This window comes from Epinephelus fuscoguttatus, linkage group LG16 (genome assembly GCF_011397635.1).
Source record: "Epinephelus fuscoguttatus linkage group LG16, E.fuscoguttatus.final_Chr_v1".
Classification (NCBI taxonomy): Eukaryota; Metazoa; Chordata; class Actinopteri; order Perciformes; family Serranidae; genus Epinephelus; species Epinephelus fuscoguttatus.
In genome coordinates, this window is record NC_064767.1 from 40,115,132 (window position 1) to 40,138,760 (window position 23,629).

General features: G+C 43.5%; 1 protein-coding gene across 1 annotated transcript in view; it reads right to left on the reverse strand.

The window, feature by feature from the left end:
• The window catches only part of eno4 (enolase 4), a 193,883-nt gene that overhangs the window by 91,878 nt on the left and 78,376 nt on the right, over positions 1–23,629 (reverse strand). The gene's annotated exons all lie outside the window — the stretch shown is intronic.

The window sequence follows — 23,629 nt, forward strand, 5'->3', positions numbered from 1 at the left end:
CACACATAGTGCATGTACACATCATTAATACCTGAACGCGTCAAATTACTTTGGCAAACTGTCTGTCTCCATAGTTTACACGTGCAGGCAGGCGTGTGCAGGGGCGGAAATCCCGGGGGGGGACAGGGGGGACATGACTCCCCCTTCAGTAAAGCTGTACCCCCCTAGAATAATTTGAGACACAAATAATAATTTCTGAACAATGCAGTAGTATTTATTGAAAGCACAATGTAAGTGGTGCTCATTATAATCACGCAATAATGTGCTATTTAAATCTTAAAAGATTTAGTCCCCCCCTCCCATTCCTAGTAGTGGTATATCCCACACTCTTTCCAATGGACGGGGCTGCTTGGCAGCAGTAGCAGCATGTGGCTGGAACCGCTGCCCACATCGCGCATCGCAGGGTAAGATGTTCACTCACACAGACACAGTTTAACTTACACATGTTACAACACATCCCATTTACTGTTACAACAAGCCCCAGGCCCAGGCTGATAATATAAACTGTCTGCAACATTTCTCCTGCATTGTTCAAAAGCCTACTCAATTACGAGTGCTGCTAAGCTAAAAGCTAATGATTAAGCTCAGAGTTTAGTGACAGAGAGGACAGGAGAGAAAGAAGAGGGAGAGGACAGGACAAGAGCAGTCAGTGGCGGAGCAATGGGTACCTGTCTGTAGGCTCTCCACCTGTCAGTGAGACAAACATGAATGACGTGCAGTCTTACTGACAAGGAGCGGTCATTACGCGTGACTATTACGCACGGTTGTGGCGGAGAGGCTCGTATGGGTACCGGTCTGTAGGCTCTCCACCTGTCAGTGAGACAAACATGAAAGACGTGCACACGAGGAGCGGTTGTGATGGAGCGGCTCGTAGCTAATGGGTACCTGTCATAATTTGGTTGGGTCTAATTTTCGGGGGGCATGTGTCCTGAAGCTGAGGTGGTTGTGATGTAGTGACCTGAGTGGTTGAAGGTTTGGTCAGACTCTGGACAAGCAGGTAGAGGGGACTCCTTTGTGGGTTCAGCTCCTGGCAGCATAAGGCTTGATAGGAAAATGAGAGTGGGTCACTTGTTTTAATGTGGTTCCTATCTATCTATTTTCTTTCCTTGTTCAGGCACTATTTTTAACACTTCTACAACAGATAATTTGTTAGCCTATAATAAAGGATACTTGCAGCTTTATATCAAGGGGAACAAATTGTGTCTCATGAAACTGTTATATTATTTATTATACCTACTTATACCTACTTATTTCCACAGCAGTTGGGGTGCTGTGTGTTGTTGCCTGTTCCTGCCACAAGGTGGAGTCTGGGGTCAGTGCCATAATACCAGACTGTATAGAGATTTCATTTTTATTTTGAATAAAAATGAAATCTCACTTTTCCAGAGGATGGTTTCACTTCAGATTGATAGTAGATCACCTCAGAATGTCACACACTAAATTTCATTTGATTCTGATGTAGAATAAGAAAAAAATAAGAGCCTTCTTAAAAAGTCAAATATGAGAAAACACCTCATATTTGACTTTTCTTATTTTAAAAAAGCTATTTTCTAGAAAATGCATTTACATTAATTCCACTGCCACTGTAGCTGCTTAATAATGAAGCCCACTCTTCTGCAACTTCTCTTTCCTCTAGAGTTCCTCCAGACATTTCCCCACTACTTTCTGTTTAACACAGCCTATCTCGCCAGAAAATGCTGGCAGCCAGGATATCTTTTCATTATTGTGTAACTGTTTTTTTCCCTCCAATTTTATTTTAATTCATGAACATGAATGTAAATAAATAAAAACAAATATACAAAGTCGTGAGTACATTCAAGTTATACAGAGGATTTTAAGTCTTCATAAACATTCAAAGTCCTGATGGCTTTCATATTGGTCAATTCATATTTTAACTGGTGTATATTGGGTTTCCTTTCCGTCCACTTGCTTTTGTGGATATGAAACTTTCCATCTAAAATCATATTGTTTTTCTCCAAATCAAAAGTAATGTCCTTTTTTTTTCTTTTTTCTTTGGCAAATTAATCTTAATCACACATAAAGAATCAAATTGTCAACATCAATCCAAAATAACTGAACATAATACATTCATAAAAGAAATGAACAATAGTTTCTTCAGAATACACAGGATTCAGACAGAAGGTCTGTACATTTTAAGAATTTCTTTTGTTGGATAAATTAAATGTATATCTTTAAAATAAACATCACCACCTTTATTATTGACTATATATTTTTTGCAGTAAGTCAAACTGTCAATATCAATGTGCTGTTGATTAAAAGCCGAATCTCTCAAAAATACTTTGGTTGATCTGCTGTTTATTTATGATATGCAGCAAGTCACAAAGTGACATGAACTTTTTGATTTATACAACGGAGAGACAAGTCTGTGATAACAGTTAAATGGGAAATTAGTAAACCATAGGCTACTTTGCAGAATAAGTTTGATCTGTCCTCATAACGTGTGAAAATATTTGAGTAGCATCATCACAAAGCTGCTTCAGTTCTTCCTTCATTTGTTTCATATTTGTGCAAACAAGTTCATAAGTTATGTAAGCAAGTAGGCTAGCCTGTGTAGCAACTCACAGCTATGGAAAGTTCAGCTCTTCTAGTTTCTTTCAATGTCCGCCCTATCTTGCAGTGAAGGGTATTTCATGAGCAATTGCCCACATCAGCCTCATAGCTTTAACCATTTGATTTAAGATATTGAGGTGGCCTAACTCACATTTATACATTTAATGATGAACTCATACATTAATTCACCATTAACTCATCATTAATTAATGGTCCACACCATTAGCCTAATTAATTAATGGTTAGGTCACTATGACTTAACCCACTTAATATATCATTATTTAAGGGCGATATTTAATTAATACATTAATTCATATGCGATCAAACTACGTGCCATGGATGGTGAGTTTGTAGATCTGCTTTTTCGGTGGATTCTGTGCCCAGGATGAGTGCTCAGGAATAATGAGCAGGGTCTGACGGTGGGTGTTCCACAACATGTGGGCCTCCCTAGTCCTCAGACCCCCCTAGGACCCCCACGCGGGTCATGGTCTTCATCATTATTGTTTACTTACTACTTAATTAGGCTATTGTAGCCTATTTTTTATTTTTTTTAAACGTAATTGCAACGTAAAACACACAGACATCTTCAATCTTCATCTTCGATTAATCATTTAACAGTGGAATTTCAGCGGGGAGGCCAAGCTGCAGGAAGCGAGCGAAAGCTATGACGTCATATACACGACCTCCTCCTGTGTAGTCTTTATAATTAAAAAGCTTATATCTCAACAGTTTTACCACAAAGTATGACTTTCTTGACCTTAAAATTTATGTTTTAAATTCATTAACAACATAAAGCTGCAAGTATCCTATTATTATAGGCTAACAAATGATCAGTTGTAGAAGTGTTAGAAATAGTGCCTGAACAAGGAAAGAAAATAAAAAGATAGATAGATAGATAGATAGATAGATAGATAGATAGAAACTGTGTAAATATATATAAGCTACACTTATAGCATATATATATATATATATATATATATATACCTACTGTGTATATATATATACAGTATATATGTGTGTGTGTGTGTGTGTGTGTGTCACACGTCTGTAACATGACGCGTTGTTGCTTCAAGAGCTGACACTTTTGACCCCTGTGATTACATGATGTGTCTACGCACGCTCGTCTGATTAGCATAGCAAGCTAGTTAGCATAGCGATGCTACATGTTATACGTCCGTAACACGGCGCGTTGTTGCTTCAAGAGCTGACACTTTTGACCCCTGTGATCACATGACGTGTCTACGCACGCACGTCTGATTAGCATAGCAAGCTAGTTAGCATAGCGATGCTACATGTTATACGTCCGTAACATGGCGCATTGTTGCTTCAAGAGCTGACACTTTTGACCCCTGTGATCACATGACGTGTCTACGCACACACGTCTGATTAGCATAGCAAGCTAGTTAGCATAGCGATGCTACTGCTCCTGGGTCGATCCAAAAAATAGTTTCCCTGCACCATGTTGGAGGAATTTCTAATCACTGTCCAATATTTATTCATATTGCAGGCTAATGACAGAGATATTGGATGAAGCGAGACACCCCACCATAGGCTTATCCAATGTTAAGAAAACGGTTACTCTTCCTGTCTCCTAAGTGGGCGTGGTTAGTTCTCCCTCCAATCAGAGCCTGTTCTCCCTCCCTGAATCAGGAAGTGAGCTGAGTGGGGTATCTCGCTTCATCCAATATCTCTGCTAATGAACTGGGGTTGAGCGGACCGGTTGCCATGGCGACAAGTAATCAAAGACAATGCCTTCACCTGGATCTGACAGAGACTCTGGACTGATCATACACAGTTCCGGGGGTAGGGTGGAGGTTAGTTAAGGATCGGGGAATAAGGAGTGTCCTCCCGCTTTCCAGCTTTGTGTGTGCGGGCGTCTGTCATGCTGTCAGCCGCTCGGTGTTCCAGCTAGAGGCAAAAATCCCATCTCAAAAAAGGAAAAAAAAAAAAGTTGTTGCCTGTCTTTTATACAGCATCTTACACCGCAATTTGACGCTTTAATCTTCTCTCTGTCTCCCCGTGCACAGTAGTGTGAATATTTATGCTATTGAGTTAACAGAGAAAACATGTCTGTCATTGTTTAATAGCAACAAAACAATAAGGCTTCATTCATCAAAGACAGAAACTCGATCTCGCTCCTTCTCTCCCTCTTTTTTCCCTGGCTCAGGTGTGTGGAATGGATCCTTCATCTCTGGCTGGCTGCAGGAGCAAACTGTTTTTTTTGTTTGTTTTTTTTTACCGGCAGTGAGATCATAACTTTAAAAAATGTTTGAAAGAAAAGTAACCAAAGAAAATGTGTAATACTGAATATTTCATTTGTTTACAAGGTATTTTGAATTTTGAAACCTGTTTTATTGACCTGTTCATAATAAATTATTTTTTTTGGACTTTAAACATTTATCTCAGCACTGCAAGTTATTGATAATGAGAGATATTATCAGCCTGGGCCTGGAACTTGTAACAGTAAATGGGATGTGTTGTAACTTGTGTAAGTTAAACTGTGTCTGTGTGAGTGTACATCTTACCCCGCGATCATGAAAGTCGGAACTATTTTCTGAGAGGGGAGGCCGGAGTTTTTGTTGGGAGGGGCGGGGGAAGCAGGCACACTTATCAGTGATTAAGGATTTGATTTGAAGTTATTTTATAATAACATGCAGTTATAAGAGAACTAGAATGTTTTGTTAAGAAAATGAAACTTTGATAACGAAATCAAGCCATTTAAGGAACAATATAACCCTGTCTACAGGGACGAACGGGCCGCATGATGGGGTCAAAAGGGTCATGTGCATAATTTACCACAAAACAAGCAAATACTTCATCTTAATGACATATAACACTCATTATGCTTCAGCTGAATCCTCTAAGCAAATGACCATGTTGAATTGAAATTAGTTTATCACGTTAAATGTCTGAAATTGTATGAAATTGCTCCAATGCGTTAAACCAATCTTTGTGCAGAATCACACAGCCTGATATGCCCTGGCAAACACAGTGGGACTATTTTCTGAAAGCACAAAGCAAAGAAATGTCTTTTTTTTTCTCCCCCGGCAGCAGCGGGGATTTCAGCACCACGGACAACATGTGTACAAAGACTTGACAAGCGTCTCCTTTAAATGTGTTTGCTGCTAGAGAAATTATACATAATAAATGAAGAGAGTGACATATGTTCAATAAAAAACAATGAGTTGAACGTTCATTTCAAGCTTTTGTAGTACAACGAATTTCAGAATTGTGCAAGTGACGGAGAGCGGGCGGCAGTGTTTGATGCAGGAAACACTATATGGACTTGAAAATCAATTTCGGAGTGGGGGTCGTTCAGAACGGCAGGGTTTTGGAATGGAGGGCTGTCCCCTGTTGGGACATTGTGCGTGCACAGCCCTTCACCACCTGGATCCTAAAATAAACACCTGTTTTATTACATAATCATGCTTCTATGTTGCGCCGTTCAAATAACAAGAACTGCGGTTTGATACTCTTAATTATAACAGCCAGCTTATTGAAAAATGTTGGGTTTAAATCGGGCTCGGGCCCATAATTACGGTTAATTGGACAGGCCGAGCCGGGCCGGGCCGGTCCCGGACATAACGTGCATGGGCTCGGGCCGAGTCGGGCTGGATTTTTTGGGCCCGATCTAAGCTCTATTAGCCACTCTCATGGAAAGGGGGTCAGTTCTGGGGAACCCTCATCCACTCGTTTTCCCTGAGCTGCCTCAAGAACTGCCTGCTCTTGCCCTGCAGCTACGCAAGTCCCTCCTGATCAAACCACTGTTCCACCTCTGAGCGCAGCAGGTCCAGGGCCTCTGTATGTAGTCAGGCAGGCTGCATATCACATTAAAAGCACAGATCAATGCATTAATGATATGAAAGAGATAAATGTAAGTCAGACAAATTGAGTTTAAATTCAGATTCTTTTTTTTTTTTAAGTTTTTTTTAGGCTGATAGGGTGCGGGGGGGGATGGATGGGAGGGGGCCGCACCCCCTGCACCCCTAGTTCCGACGTCTGTGCCCCAATGCACGATGTGGGCAGCTGGGTCCAGCTGCTACTGCTGCCAAGTACTAACGGCTGCTAGCCCCGCCCGTTGGAAAGAGTGTGGGATATACCACTACTAGGAATGGGAGGGGGGACTAAATATTTTAAGATTTTAAGGATGTCTGAAAAGCTGTTTCCATAAACAGTCAAATTCACAGAAGGGCAAAATGCGAAAAAAAAAATGTTTATGAAAACACAACTATTGATTAAAAACATACAGATGGAGGTTTGCAGCATTTAGGATCCAATTCAATGTGAGGGACATAGGCTATATATTCACAATTAGGCTGTTGTAGCCTATATATTATCTTAGTTAAATATTTTTAAACCACAGCCAGACATCAAGGGTGGTCAGTAGCTCTGATTTGTGAGGATAAAAAAAATTTTAAAAAATCATGCGTGTGTATATGCAAGCGTATGTCTGCAGCGACTTGATTCATTTATTCATTCCACTCTTGCGAAGCACACACACACACACACACACACACACACATGCCTGCCTGCACGTGTAAACTATGGAGACAGACAGTTTGCCAAAGTAATTTGACGCGTTCAGGTGTTAATGATGTGTACATGCACTGTGTGTGCGATTCACACGCACACGCAGGTGTAGTGTATGTGTAGCGTGTGTAACGCGCTGTGCACGCGTTCTGACAAGACGTGTGAGCGTGTGTAGTGTAAAAGTTGTGTTCAATGAATCAAGTAATAAGGTTTTAACCCAAAATTGATTATAAAGGAACTATATAGTCATGTATAAGGTATTATAAAGGCTTTGGATCAATGTTAAGTATTGTTAAAGTATTCACAATATCAGATTATTATGTGATGCTGTATGCACTTACTGAAAGAACACACCATGTTTTGTTCAATGATGATTCACACACACACACTCTCATATTGTATGACTAAGGCTTTATTTTACAAGAAATTAAGGGCACTGTGGACTGTGTAGAAAGTCCCTAGAATTCACATATTTTTTAAAAATAAAGTGAAAACGAAACCAAACATAAGGGAAGGAAATTTGGGAAATTCCAGGCTGCATTACACCATTAAAAATGGGCCCAATCAGAATTGGACACAAGGAAAAGTTCTCCAACAATAGAATTGGCCCAGAGTGGGAAGGATTAGCAAAAGAAGGTGGAGACTCATTTGAATCTCCACCAGCATATAAGCTAGGACGCTGAGAGCAGGATTTTAGTCGCATCCCGGGGGCTGACTCACGAAGTTGTATGTGTTAATGCCTGTTGACACATTAAACTTGATTGCATCGGACTTTGCCTGTTTCCAGTGATTCTTTAAGAGTTTTTGCTGCTGAGTGAAAGATACCAAATCGACATCTGAGAACAACTGACAGAGACAAGAGGTTCAAGGTCGGGAGCCTACAGGCCCATTTCCAGGCACCGATCTTTGACACTTCAAGTGGGGAGTTGCCAGCCAGGAGAGAAGGACGTGTTGGAGCCGGAGACCGGGGGCACTGAGCTGTACGCCGGACACACAGGTGGCCACTAAACTAAGGTAAGCAGAGCCTTTTTTCTGCCTAAACCGGGTGTGTCTGGGGTGCAGTGTTGGAGCCGCCCAGGTCGAAGGTATTTGACATTGTTCCTCCTCTAAAGAACCTAGTTATGATGAATCAATCATTTGATTTGCTAAAAGATATCTAAATTGGTTGAATTATTAAGAAAATTATTGAGTTACAACTAACATCACTGGGAGACGGCCAGGTCTGGTGCAGCGCATGCGATCTTGGCGCGGAAGAGTGAATGTGTGTGTGAATGAGAAGAAAATAAGTAAACAGAAGTAGATAAAGATAGTTAAAGTATTTAAAGTATTGAGTAAACAGAGAGAACAAAGAGATAAAACCGGTATGAAGAGATAAAGAGTCAGAGGTACTCAAAAGCACATACGTGGTTACCGCTGCCAAAACTTGCCAACACTCCCTTTAGCCTGTAGGGGCGGGGGTGTTGATGCCAGCCGGCAGGCTGCGCGGGCGGAGTGCTGGTAGTAAATCCGCGGATACCGCTGTTGGCTTGCCTAGCATACCCTGAGTGGGTGTGTTAGGGGAGACACCAGGACTGTGATAGGCGGTTTACTCTTAAGAGATAAAAGGTTTTAAAAGAAAAGCTTCTGTGGATACCGTTGTTTTGAGAAAAGTGACCTCCCAGCCAAGAAGGAGAGGGAGTCACCGTAGACAAAACGGGCCTGAACGGACAGAGCTTAAGACGTTGCAACCAGAGAGAAAAAGAGAAAAAGACCAAAAATAAGTCAAAAAAGTTAACAGATCGATCAAAAAGTGTAAAAATTGTAAAAATCTGACCGTAAGCTGTAAGTTTGTTGTATATACATCATAATATAGTTAGAAGTTAGGTGTGTAAAAACAGTATAGTGTTGTAAATATAGTAAAGGGTTAAAGATATAGCTGTAAAAAGACTGACAAATCATTGAAAGACTGACTTGACTGAGAGTACGAAGGGAGGAGGCGAGGACTACAGCTAACACAGACTTGGGAACTCAGCCAACGGTAGTAGGCTACACAAAACAGAGCTTTGTTATAATTTGGCATTTGGGTCTGATCTTCATTGGGTTAAAGGTCGTTACAAGAAAATAGGCAAATTAGGGTTTAAACGTTTAGTCATAATCTAACATCTGTGTTTGTTTTGTGAAAATCTGCTTTAAAGTTGTCATATGAGGTAGTTATTAACAGTGTCTCAGTGAAACAAACATGTCTCACTGATTGAACCAGTTGCTCGGGTGAACTCCATACAAACTGGTTGGCTGTTAAGGGGAGAATAAAAAGACATACCTATTATTTTAATCTAATATAAATAGAATAAGCGATAAGTAAAGCTTAAAATAAGCAATTATAACTTATATGAAGAGGTTTATAACAAACAAATAACTGAATAAAGGTAGGTTGAGATCAAACTGTTCAGAGCTGGGTGGGATAGAGCTAGCAGAAAACAAATTAAATTAATAAATCAACCTGTGGCAGTAGGGAGGTGAGCACAGGGGAGTGACAGTGAATCTAAAAATAGATGGATGGAGGAGAGATCATTGAAGACGAAATTTGGGGAGAAGAACACTGTTTAACTGAGGGCCCGATAGAATACAGGGGAATACGAACACATTTCTGGATAGAAAGAACTTATTACGATAGTGAAGGGGTTGAGCACGAACAAAGTGAGCAAGAAATTAAACGAAAGCTCTGGCAAATCACTAAATTTGTAAATTTGAAGAAAGTAAAAGAACGATTTCCAGGTGCCCCGTGGGAAGCGATTTTGCGTAGGCTGTGGAATCCATTTTCATTACACTCACTATTACAGTATATGTGTGAAAATTATGAAGGTGCGCCAGTAGCCTCACTGCCTCTGCAACAGATAAGAATACAGAGCAATACAGGAGAAGTATATCATCCTCGGCTGCAGATCACTGTTGTACCCAGAAAAGTTGAGTGGGAGACAGGAAAATTTGGGTGCTTAGTTCAAGTTCCACAAGAGGGAGGGTCACATAAATTATATATTATTATAGTATAACCCAATTGGAGGAACACGATACAAAACTGCTATAACTGTGGGGAAAATAGTGGTGCTGATACGGACAACAGAGACAGACAGACAGCCAGAAATCCCTAGGAATAGTGAGGTGAAGCAAGGCTTCATGGGAGCCGAACAGAGCAAGATGGAAAAAGGGGTTTTAACCCCTGTAGAGATAGTGATAAGACAGCATCCAACTCGAGCTAAAAGAATTCAACGGTGTGTGGCCAAATGGCACAAGAGGACAACAGGAAAACATCGTTGGCCTCTGAATGGTACCTTTAATCTGGCATGCTGCAATGAGGTAGAATCAGAGCTAAGACACATTGAGGCTCGCGATACAAAGGCCAGCTATGCATTGAAAAACAAGCGAGCAAAGGAGAGAGAGGTATTGGGATGGTTCAAACAAGCAGGGACAAAAATAATGGTGCAGTTGGAGGAAAAAGAAAAAGAACAGACAGAGGAGCAGATGACATCCACAACGCCCACAGCGCCACCCCTACCCACAACACCACCCCTACCCACAACACCACCCCTACCTACAGCACCGCCCCTACCTACGTCACCACCGCCCCCATACCCACAAGAGCCTGCACAACCAGTAATGGGACAATATCCATTGTTGGACACCATAGAGCTGGGGGACCAAATGGGAGGGACGTTCACAGTAACCTTAAACAAGCACATTAAAAAGGAGCCCAAATGGAGGAAAACATCAACTCCAAGAGTCCAGTTGCCGATGGAGAAATCTGTCTCCTCAGATGCAGAAAGCACAGATGGCTCGATAGCTGATGAAGAAGATGAGGAAGTTGAAGTCTTAGAGATAAATCGACGCCAGCGAGCACCTCGCAACAGGAGAGGTAGTGGTGGTACCTGGACCACGGACATGGAGTTGACAGGATGTGCCAGTCAAGAAGAGACTCCTCCCCTTGAAGAACAGGACCCACACACAAAACAACGTAAGGATCAGAGATATAGACAATTAAAGTTAAAAGGCACCAAGCCTTACCACTCAAGCTGTTGTGATGTCTCTGCTGGAGAAGTCAAACATCCACAAAAGGCGAAACAAGAGCGCCTGTTCAGACAAGAGCAACTGCTGAGATGTCAGAGCACCTCTGACATGGGACAGCTACTGGAACAAGAGATGGGACGCCTCAAGGAAGACTGGCTGAAGCGGAGGGCAGCCTCCAACCCACCACGTGGCACGCTCAACAACGAGAGTACCATGCAGGTTGACAGGAACAACCACAGTCCCGAGGAAGAGAGTGGGAGGGAAGACATGATGCAACAAATGCAGGACATGATTGACAAAACCAACAAAAAACTGGATTGCATGTCTCAGGAAATAGAGGCTTTGGAAGAAGGAATGAAACAATCTCAAAGCCCGACTAAAGAACAAAGACCCAATGCCAAGCCCACCACAGAGCACATTACTCTACGGCTCCAAGGCACAATGGAGAAAGACCAGTTGCAAGCAGGGGACATGCCAGACACGGACACAGATCCGACGCCACACAATATCTCGATGCACAGCAGCAGTCTGACTCCAGAAGGTATGAAACTAAGAAATGGGAGAGTCATAAAAGTGCTCAAGATGGCTGAAGAGGAGAATGACGATAGTGAGGGGTCTAGCATGTACCCTATAATAACAAAGACCAGTGGCAGAAGACAATATGAACCTTGGCCATTTATGGACATGATAGGCCTGGCAGAACGCCTACCAATACTTACAGATGGTGCTGATAAATGGATACTGGCCTTGGAAGAAACTACAGCCGGTATACGGTTGGCAGTAGGTGATATCAAAGCTATCCTCATGTATGTGGCCGGAAAACAGAACACCAAGGAGATATTTGCAGATGCTGGATTGGCTGCAGCTTTTGGAACCAATATCAACGATGGAGTGGAATTTGGAGGCTATCGATCTCGTGTGTGGGAACAACTAAGAAAACACTATCCAGCAAAAAGGGACCCATCCAAACTGGAAGGGGAGACCATGGGAGAGGATGAATGTCCCTCGAAATTCCTGCACAATTTCCAGAAGAGATGGAAATAGGAGACGGGAGAGGCATGGAATGCTAACAAAACCACTCAGAGTCTCTTTAAGATGATGGTAAAAAAGGCCATGCCTGAAGAGGTACAGCGACGCCTAGAGGGTGTGGTGGGATTGATGAAGATGGAATGGCCGTTGTTTACAGAACACATCGTTCATCATGTTGAGCTCTATAAGAAGGATAAAAAGAAAAAGGAGGAAGATGATAAACAATTGGCTACTAGGCTAACTCAGCTACAACTGGGAGAGTTAAGCAAAATGGTGAAGAAAGAGAAAGAAAAAGCCAAGGTTCAGGCTCCCATGGTGGCGGCAACCCAGGTGGCTCCGCAGAGTAGCCAGCCTCAAGCCCCTCCACAGCCAACCCAGACCGACTCCAATGCAACAGGTAATGACACTGCTGTTAACGCCACACATCACCATCACTACTACCAGATGCAGACACCCAGAGGCGGTGGCGCTCAACGACCCCCCAGAGGGCGGGGCCGAGGAGGAAACCGTGGATGGAGAGGAGGCAGAAATTATATTCCAGGCAACCAATCGGGCTATCAGGAACAATTCAATCAACAACCAGGACCACCTCACATGGGTGCAGCGTACCCAGGGGCCAATCAGGCTCCATCTGACGGTCTCTGTTGGGGGTGTGGACAGCCAGGCCATATACGAGCTCAATGCCCCAGCAACCCATGGGAGGGACCAGCACAGAACTGGCCTAACACGGAGCAACCACGCCCTTGGTAGGGATGCCCAGAGGAGCCTGAGGGGGAACTGATGTCACCAGCTATATCATTACAATCACATGATGAACCAATCATACCTGTTGTCATCCAGGACCGTGAATATCCTTTCATGGTTGACACTGGAGCTACATATTCATGCATTGGAAAAGAAGGCTCAAGGCTCCCCCTGTCCACATCATCGATAAAGACCATAGGCTTCTCTGGGAAATCACAAGTCATACCACTAACAGAGCCTGTTCCAATGCTCATTGCAGGCAAGGTCATTTGTGCTCCTTTGTTATATTCAGCCTTCACTCCAGTGAACTTGTTGGGAAGAGACATCTTATGTCCTTTGAAGGCTAAGATCATGTGTACCCAAGATGGCCTGTATTTGGATTTCCCCGATGATTCCCCACAAAGCATGATGCCCCAGCTTACCCAGACCATACCAGAAAAACAACAGGCCCTAGTCTATTGGCTTCAGTTGTCACCTGAAGAGTCACATCTTAAACAGAAATGGACTGAATGGGAGACATGGATTCGCATGCATTATGATACAGTACATCCTCCCACTCTGCCACTGCACTGCACGCTCATGTATGACAAAGATCGGACTCACATAGACTATCAAGAATGTTGGGATACTGTAATCAACAAAAAACCATGTCTGATCACAAGTGAAGACATATTTCTGGGGCCGGAGGGTGTAGCAGCTGCTGTTCATCTTCCGGAAGAATTAACAGGGTGGTTTCAAGTGCCAAACTCCACACCACACGTAACGCTGCTGGTAGCAGATCATTGTGAGTCTCATCATCTTGGTCCTATGGTCAGGCGTGCTCTGCAGGTGCAAGAGTGGACACCTACGCAAAATAAATACATCCACATTTCTAAAGATAAGCAGTTCATCAGGATCTCACTCAAAGTAGGTGATGAGGCAGTAGCACAAAAAGTGGTGGTAAACGTCACCACATCCACACAAATGGCAATTGCAACAGAGCATGAAGAAATGCTAAGCCAAGTTCCACCACAGTTGTGGACAGCCCATAAGACGGATGTAGGCTTAATAAAATCAGCCCAACCAGTTCACATTAAGTTAAAACCACATGTTAACTTACCATATCAAAAACAATATCCTCTCAAGCAACATGCCATTGATGGTATCAGACCAACAATAAAAGGGTTGGTAGAGGCTGGAGTATTGGTTGAGACTAAAAGCCCTTGCAACACACCAATCTTTCCCATAAGGAAACCAAATTCAACAGACTACCGTTTGGTCCACGATTTACGAGCTGTAAACGCGGTAATAGACGGGGAAATACCACAGGTTCCTGATCCTCATACATTGCTTTCAAATATTCCACCAAACACTCAGTGGTACACAGTCATCGACTTATGTTCAGCCTTTTTCAGTGTACCACTCCATCCAGGTTCTCAATATCTTTTTGCCTTCACGTATGAAGGCCGGCAATTTACATATCAGCGCTTGCCACAGGGTCTCTCCGAATCACCATCACTATTTAACCGCGCTTTGACACAGGATCTGGCTAGTCTGAATGTGTCAAGCACTGTGCTACAGTATGTAGATGATTTGCTCATCTGTAGTGCAACAAAAGACCAATGTGAAAAAGATTCCATTGCTGTACTCACAGCCTTGGCGGAAGGCGGACACAAAGTCAGCAAAAACAAACTGCAATTCTGCCAGCAGTCAGTTGAGTATCTGGGGAGACAACTATCTGGGGACAAAAGGCTTATTGCACCCTCACAGCTAGAAGCAGTAATCCAGGCCCCTCAACCGCAAACGGTTGGCCAGATGCTGTCTTTTCTGGGTATGACAGGTTACAGCAGACCGTGGATTTGTGACTATGCTATAAAAACTGCTCCTCTCAGGGCGCTGATTAGAGCAGCAGGACAAACAAACAATACGGCACGGTTGCAGTGGACAGAGGAGGCGGAGACAGCGTTCCAAGCCTTAAAAAGTGACATGCAATCTGCTCCCGCATTGGGAACACCTAATTATGCTAAACCTTTTCACCTTTACGTTGCAGAGAAATCTGGGTTTGTCTGTGCTGTCCTGATGCAAGACACACCCACAGGTAAACAACCACTAGCCTATTACAGCACCAAACTTGACAACATAGAAGCTGGTTTGCCACCCTGCTACCAGGGATTGGCGGCAGCTGCGTTTGCCTTTCAGAAAGCATCATCGCTGACCATGGGACATCCAGTGACACTATACACGTCTCACCAAATTCATGCGTTGTTGACAAGTCCACGTTTTGTTTTAACGCAAGCCAGACGCACGGGCTATGAAGTTGTTTTGTCTGCCCCTGAACTTAACATACAGCGTTGCACCATTGTTAATCCTGCAACAAAGATGATGTTGCCTACAGAAGGTGCACCACACAATTGCATTCGTGAAACAGACAATTTTATGCGCGCTAGGGAAGACCTACACAACCAACCAATTCCTGCAGATCTTACATTGTTTGTTGATGGCTCCTGTTTTCGCGACGGCACCGGCAGCCATGCAGGGTATGGTATTGTTCAACTCAATAATACCGATCAAAGCTTTGTGACATTGCAGTCCTGTAGCCTCGCTCAACCTTGCTCAGCTCAACTCGCAGAGATAAAAGCTTTGACAGCAGCATGTCAATTGGCGAAAGGAAAATCATTAAATGTTTACACAGATTCAGCATATGCCTATGGTGTATGCCATGTTCATGCTAACATCTGGAAACAAAGAGGGTTTCGTAGAGCTGATGGCACTCCAGTAACTCATGGAGCTGCCATTCTTGACCTTTTGGAGGCCATGTCACTTCCCAAAGCTCTAGCCGTAATTAAATGCCCAGCTCATCAGAAAACTGATACCTTGATAGCCAAAGGTAATAACCTTGCAGATGAAGCAGCCAAACGGGCGGCAATAGGTGCAACAATGGCACCTATACTTACCATACAAGACTGTGAGTCACTTACTTCCTTGCCCTCGCTTAAAACTGCTCAGGACAGGGTAGATGAAGCTGAAAAACGTTTGTGGATAAAAAGGGGAGCTATAAAGAACATGCGACCAGGGCCACTGCAGGGTGTATGGTTAGATGCTCATGGACATTTTGTCTTACCCACTTTGCTGTTAAGACATGCAATAATTTGGGCGCATGGCAGTGACCATTGCGCAAGGGGGGAGATATTAAGGAAACTACAAGCAGTATGGTGGTCACCATTTATGGCAGCTACAGTGGACAGGGTATTGAATGAATGTGACATCTGTGCACAACATAATATCAGGAAAGTTTTTTCAGCTCCATTGGCACACATACCACCCCCCGACGGTCCTTTTAGACATATCATGCTAGACTACATAGACATGGGACCACAGTCAAGAGTCAGGGGAATGAGGTACGTTTTGGTGGTCATATGTAGGTTCGGCAGATGGGTGGAGGCAAAAGCAACTGCAAAATCAGACCACAGGACAGTTGCCAAATTCTTGTGCCAAGAAGTCTTCCCAAGATTTGGAATGCCAGACACCATATCGTCAGATAATGGCAGCCATTTTGTGTCTAACGTCATACAAGAGACACTGAAACAACTAGGGATCAAACAAAAATTTGGCTGCGTGTACCATCCCCAATCACAGAGAGCTGTAGAAAGGGCAAATGGTATTTTGAAAACCAAAATACCCAAAATAGTAGCAGATAGTGGAAACAAACTTAACTGGGTGGATGCTTTACCTCTTGCATTGATGTCTATGCGTTCACAAGCCAGCCGAGTCACGCATCTAACACCGCATGAAATGCTTACGGGCCGGCCCATGCCGCTACCATACTTACGAGGTCCCTATGAGGGACCGTCCCTGGAACAGTTACAAGGTGAAATGTTTGATTACTTACGACGTCTAACTCGCATCCACAGGGCAGTGTTCCAGCAGGTGAAAGGGGCCACAGCAGATAGAGGGGTCGACATCCCAGCAGACCTCCAGAGAATTGTTCCTGGAGATTTGGTATACGTCAAAGTGTTCAAAAGAAAGTGGGACCAGCCACGACGGGAAGGCCCATACAAGGTGATACTTGCCACATCAACTGCCTTGAAAGTTGAAGGTAAGGACGTTTGGTTTCATCTTAACCACTGCTGCAGAGCTAACCGACAAGGCCCAGCAAGACCCATACCCAGGCCTAGAACCAGGCAGAGAGCAGCTACCCCAGAAAGCGATCAACCACAAGGGGATGGCGACACCACCCCACAGGAACAGGAGACAAGGAGATCAGCCCGCGTTGCACGAAGACGCAGGGCAGAGGCAGCCCAGGGAGATGGCAGCAGTCCAGCCCAGAGTGAGAGCAGCGGGTCACTACAGGAGAGGGTATCAACAGTGGCAGGGAGCTCAACTGAGAGGAGCTCCTCAACCTCCAGGACTGGCAGCCAATCTCAATCTCATGAGTCACCATCTGCTAGAGATAGGGAAGATCTTGAGGGGACAAGTACAGAGAGAGAGGTGGCTGCAGAGGCAGAAGGACAGGAGAGAGAGGGAACAGAAGCAGAGGGAGAAGAGGGAGAAGAAAGCCTCGACTCAGAATCAGGCGAGAGTGGCTCAGCAGACTCAGGTTCAGAATCAGGTTCAAACTCAAACTCAAGAGACACAGACACAAGGGGATCAGACCCAGGAGAAGGAACAGCCCCCCGACAAGCGGGAGGGCCTGAATAGCAGGAAAGGAGGAGCTGATGTAGGAGTGATAGGTGTAGTGCTACTAACCCTATTGTTCATCCTAAGAGTGAGGCAGTGTGCAGGAGTAGAACTGGGCAATCAACATCAGATGCAGATGAGTGAGTGCTTGGTGGCCTTAGGAACCATAGCTGCGAAACAAGGACAAATACCACATAGGGAGATGATACAACTAACCTACTACAAATCACATGCTTATGATGACATTTTGGTGGAGGGTCCAGGAGATATCAGGTTGCATGGTCAAGCTATAAGTTTACATTGCACTGCAGAGGGGAAGGTGACAGCAAAAGTAATGTGTGACATGAGAGGCTGCACTGATACAGACACAGGACACAGTGTCCCCTCTAAAATAGCCCACCAGTGGCTCCAGTTGAAGCCACCGTCCCAGAGAAAGCCAAGAGACGTGGTGATGCAGAGGGTAGAATTAATTAAAACCACCACTTGGAAGTACAACCTCTTTTATCAATGGCTAGAATATTCCGCCAAACAGGTAACTAACATCACGTGTATAGCATGCCATAGAAGGAGAGGCCTACCAGGGGTCAGACCACTCCCAAACATAGATAAATGCTGGGAACATAGGACGTGTTTCACTGCCTGTGTTATGTGGATGGCAGCAGGAAAAGCAAGGTGGTCCAACACGACTGCAATTTGCCCTGGAACCTTCAACAATGCTTCTGATCAGTTCCAGCAGGAATTTCACATGCCCCCAGTAGTACATTTGGCACCAGATCTTGTATTCCCATTTTGTGTAGCACGGGGAAATAACATAGAACAATGGTTAAATAATGCCACTGCTGCTAATTCCTCCCAAGAAGCAGAGAGGTTGATCCAGTGTAGATATGAGGAGATTGTAGGGAATGTAGCCTCGACAGCGGGCAGCACATCACTTACTGGGGTACAGAAGGTGTGTAATACAACCCAGAAAGCTAAAATTCAGTGTCATCAGGTGGTGAATGGTGGGAATAATTCGTATGTGATGGGACATCATTATAATGATACCACCTGGATTATGACATTTAATTTAACTAATGGTACAACCCCACTGGCAGACATATCTTGGATGTGTGAAGAAGATCTACAAGTAAAGGTTGTGCTGCCAGCAAATTGGACAGGCATCTGTACCCCACTCATGTTAACAGGCCAACTTGCAATGCTAACTGTAAATAGCAGCTCAAATGACACTACTAACAGTCGGCGCCGTAGATCAACTAGTAGCCAAACCTCCTCCTGGCAGGAGGACACCAGTGTGTACATTACATGGGATCAGGTGCCACAAGGGGTTCCAGCCGACCACCAAGCCATATCAGACGCATGGATAGACTCGGGTAGAGTACTAGGCTCCTGGCCACTCTGGGGAGCTATAGCCAACGCTCAGTATACAGCTCGTAATAGCCATTGGGTAAATTATTTATGGTATAACCAGCAACGATTTGTGAATTGGACGATAGAAGCTTTACAGGGTGTGAGTGAGCAACTGCATGCCACATCCTTAATGACGGTGCAGAACAGGCTTATTATTGAGACTATGCTTGCTGAAGATCAAGGGGTCTGTGATGTGATAGGAGAACACTGTTGCACCGTCATCCCCATGCACACAGGGGAAGATGGCAACCTAACTCGCGCCTTACAGAATATACGCACTTTAAGGGACCAGCATGTACAGCACTCTAATTGGAACACTAGGATTTCCTCAATTTGGGACTGGTTGTCATCCTTATCCCCAAGAAAGATTTTGTACACAATAGGAATGTTATTGGGATTTGTAGTCTTGGCTCTTTGTGTAATAACATGTTGCATTCTTCCCTTAGTGCAACTCCTCATCAAAAGAGCAATGGCAAGCGTCGCAGGACAATTCATTATAATAGATCACAGTTCCCGCCCCAAGACTGTCACAGAATTGTATGAAAACATGAGTGGCCCTGAAGGAAAAGACTTTAAGAATTTCAACCAATGCACAGGGCTGACTGAGGGGAATCAGTATGAAATACCAAACAATACACTGGGTCAGGATGATCAGAAATGGAGGTCAGTTGAGGCAGAATATGAGGAAATGATGTAGGACAGAGGCCTTGCTGTCACCCACCCTACTAATAATTTAGCCACTATATGTAGTCAGTTTGCTTGCATGGCTTATGTACACAATTTAATGCTGAAGGGACAGACACAGCACTAACCAGGAAGGGATAGTATACTAAAAGTATCCTTTACAAATCTTTGAGATAGATATAAACCATGGCTGAGCCTTGGAGAACCCCACATCCATACCAACAAGATCCGGAGGACCAGCCAGTGTTCCAGTATCAACAGCAGGTGCCAGGCGTGATGGGACCTCCTTGTCCTCCCCCACCACCATACCCCGTGGGTAGTCGCCAGGTGTCCTCCTGCAACACCGATGAAGATGTCCAGACGGGCGGACGACGCAGCTCCGCTCCCTGCTTGATGACGCCAGCACAGGCCTTCACTGCATTCTTGTGCAGTCCACCACCAACACCCACCTTTCGTTCAATGCTGTCGCCATCATCAACTCCCGGCCATACTGATAACACCCCAGAATTTTCCTATCCAGTAATGGCCACCCCCACTGGGGGAGGTCAGGCTCCAGTTGACCCAATCCCAGAACAGAATGACATGAAAACTGAAGAGGTACAGACACCCACCTCTCCACAAGTGCCATGCCAGAGTGGATGCCACTCTCACCAATACCGTGAGCGTGATGACACCTCATCAGCAACGGACGATGATGCTGAGTCACTGAGTTACTCTCCTACTACCCCTGAACCCCCTCCAGAGCCAGCTGAACAACCAAGGAATAAAAGAGGCAGACCAATAGGCCCCGCGCCAGTACAACCTTTGCAGTCATACACACGTCATAGGCTGCAGGATGAACATGGGATAGTCCCAGAATTTATCGAAGCCAACCTATGGCTGCTGCCTGAGGGAAGGGCTAAAACCAAACGGGATCATGAAGTTGAACACACACTGCGTACACAGCTTCACTCTGTTGGCCAAGGACCTTATCGCATGCTGGTACGCAGTCGCCCCCTCCCCCTGCGTGACAAAGTGCGCAGAATTCGCCGTGACATCTACGCAATCAGGAAAGGACAGAATCATGTGCTGAGTCGACAACATCACCAACGTGCCACCAGCGAGCTGCTGCAGCTGCGCGCTCAACTCAAGGAGATGACTGAGTTCAGAGACACTCTCTTGGCCGAGCTCACTGTGCTGAGAGGGCAGCTGGCGACCCAGCAATACCTAAGCCATGAGAACTGAAATAGATAAGGCAAAATGATGATGACACTCATGTACAATGATGTCATGATGCTTATTGATACGTGATTTGGATGTAAATCAATGAGTTGTGATTTATGCTTACTGCTAAATAAGAATCTACATGTTATTCATTAATGAAGGGATGTGTGACACAACGATAATTGACGAAATCTGATTTATGAGACAGAGCTTTTGATAATCACTAGCAGATGATTCATGTGAGGTACTAGTTAATCTTAATCAATAGTTATGGGACTATAAAGTCCCAAAGGGGGGAATATATATTTTTCTCTCCCCTTTTGATTCACAGTTATGGGACTATGTAGCCCCAAAGGGGGGAATGTAGTGTAAAAGTTGTGTTCAATGAATCAAGTAATAAGGTTTTAACCCAAAATTGATTATAAAGGAACTATATAGTCATGTATAAGGTATTATAAAGGCTTTGGATCAATGTTAAGTTTTGTTAAAGTATTCACAATATCAGATTATTATGTGATGTTGTATGCACTTACTGAAAGAACACACCATGTTTTGTTCAATGATGATTCACACACACACACTCTCATATTGTATGACTAAGGCTTTATTTTACAAGAAATTAAGGGCACTGTGGACTGTGTAGAAAGTCCCTAGAATTCACATATTTTTTAAAAATAAAGTGAAAACGAAACCAAACATAAGGGAAGGAAATTTGGGAAATTCCAGGCTGCATTTGCCTGTTTCCAGTGATTCTTTAAGAGTTTTTGCTGCTGAGTGAAAGATACCAAATCGACATCTGAGAACAACTGACAGGGACAAGAGGTTCAAGGTCGGGAGCCTACAGGCCCACTTCCAGGCACCGATCTTTGACACTTCACGTGTCATGTGAGTGGAGTGCACAACGCCTGTGCGTCATGTAGCGGGCATGTGTGCAACACTTGTGTCTCCATAGTAACCCTATGTAAAATGTAGGCATGCGCTCACGCGGGGTTTGATTAGATCTGATGTGTCCTAAGTCGGCGCAAGTGACGCGTTGTAGTGTGGTTGGGTGAAACGTTTGACCCCGCATACACACACACCCTCCCTCTCACACACACACACACACACACCCTCCCTCTCAAACACACACACACACACACACACACACACACTTATACATGGATATAAAGTGTGTTTTATTTTGCTTGCTGTATTGTGAGTAAATACTTTTGGGTGCATACTTGCTGTCTGTTTAATACTGTACAACAGAATGCCAACTCTGACTATGTCAAAAACTCTGAAATCCTTCAGTGTTTACTACTTATATGGTAATTTTGATTATAGTTATGATTTAAACTATTAATCAGAGATCCAATTTGATAATTTCGTATATTTGATGAGACTGAATTGTTGAATTTGCTATTGTTTTTCTCTTTTCGGGAATGTTGCCCCATGGGTTGGTTTAATGTAAATTAAAGCTTATAATTTAAAAGAATGAATAATTATTTTTAATATATTGTTTTCCTATAGCCATTTTAATACTTTGAACCACAAGTTCCCAACATTATATTTTGAGAAATTAAGATACTATGCAGTTATACATTATCTTAATAATGAAAATGTGACCTAAAATCAGATCCTGGGCTAAGTGGGAGCAAGACCTTAATTTCACTTTTGAAGACGGTGATTGGGAAGAAATTTGTCTGGGAGCTCAAAATTTCTCTTAAAATAGCCGCCACAAACTTTTACAGATCAATCTCATCCATAGAATTTATTTTACACCAGAAAGACTCCACAAGATGAACAGTACCATCTCAGAACTGTGTCCTAGATGTAAGATAGAAACAGGAAGCCTCATCCATATGTTTTGGACTTGTACAAAATTGGGACAATATTGGGGCTATATTTTGGATGCACTAAACAAGATCACAGGAGCTGAGATCCCTCACTCACCAAGACTGGTTCTGTTAGGAGACTCGTCGGCCCTGCCTATTAACAGGAGGAAAAGTATACGCTTTATTAAACTAGCTCTGATTGCTGGAAACAAATGCATAGCTATATTATGGAAGAGTGAGGACCCTCTGACTGTCTCTATGTGGCTGACAGAAACTGCTTCATATATGGCCTCTGAAAAGATTATGTTCAACTTAAAAAAAACAACCATCTTTTTGACAAATGTTGGAGTGGCTTTAAGGGATACTTACAAAACATCACACGGTCGGCTGGGCAAAGACCACCTAATTTAATTTAATTTAATTTTTATTTTTATTTATTGTACTTCTTATTGTACTTCTTACCACTCTTATATTTATCCACTTTTTATTTTCTTTTTTTTTGTGTGGGATAAGCGATAGATTAGCTGGGGAGGGATGGGGAGGGTGATGACTAGCATGGGTTGGTTTGGGAGGGAGGGCTTCAATAAAGATATAAAAAAAAAAAGTTTAGTTGATTCAAAACACACATTAAACATGGCTTAATAGAATTAATTTGAAAAAGAAGTACACAAATTGGCTTCACTACAACTCGCAGGATTCACAGACAAACACTAGTGTTAATCTGGACACATTTTCCCCACAAATACAACATGCTAACGTTATTAGCACAAGCCTATGGCATTTTACATTGTATAAATTAGCCTAGCAACTAGCAATCTTTTCTTCTTCTCATATAAAACCAGGGACAATGACAAAAACAAAGGTAACGGCACACAGTTTGGCTCCATTACAACTCAAAAGGTTCACTGACAAAACAACTGCCCTGTACTAAACACGTTTGTAATGGTTTT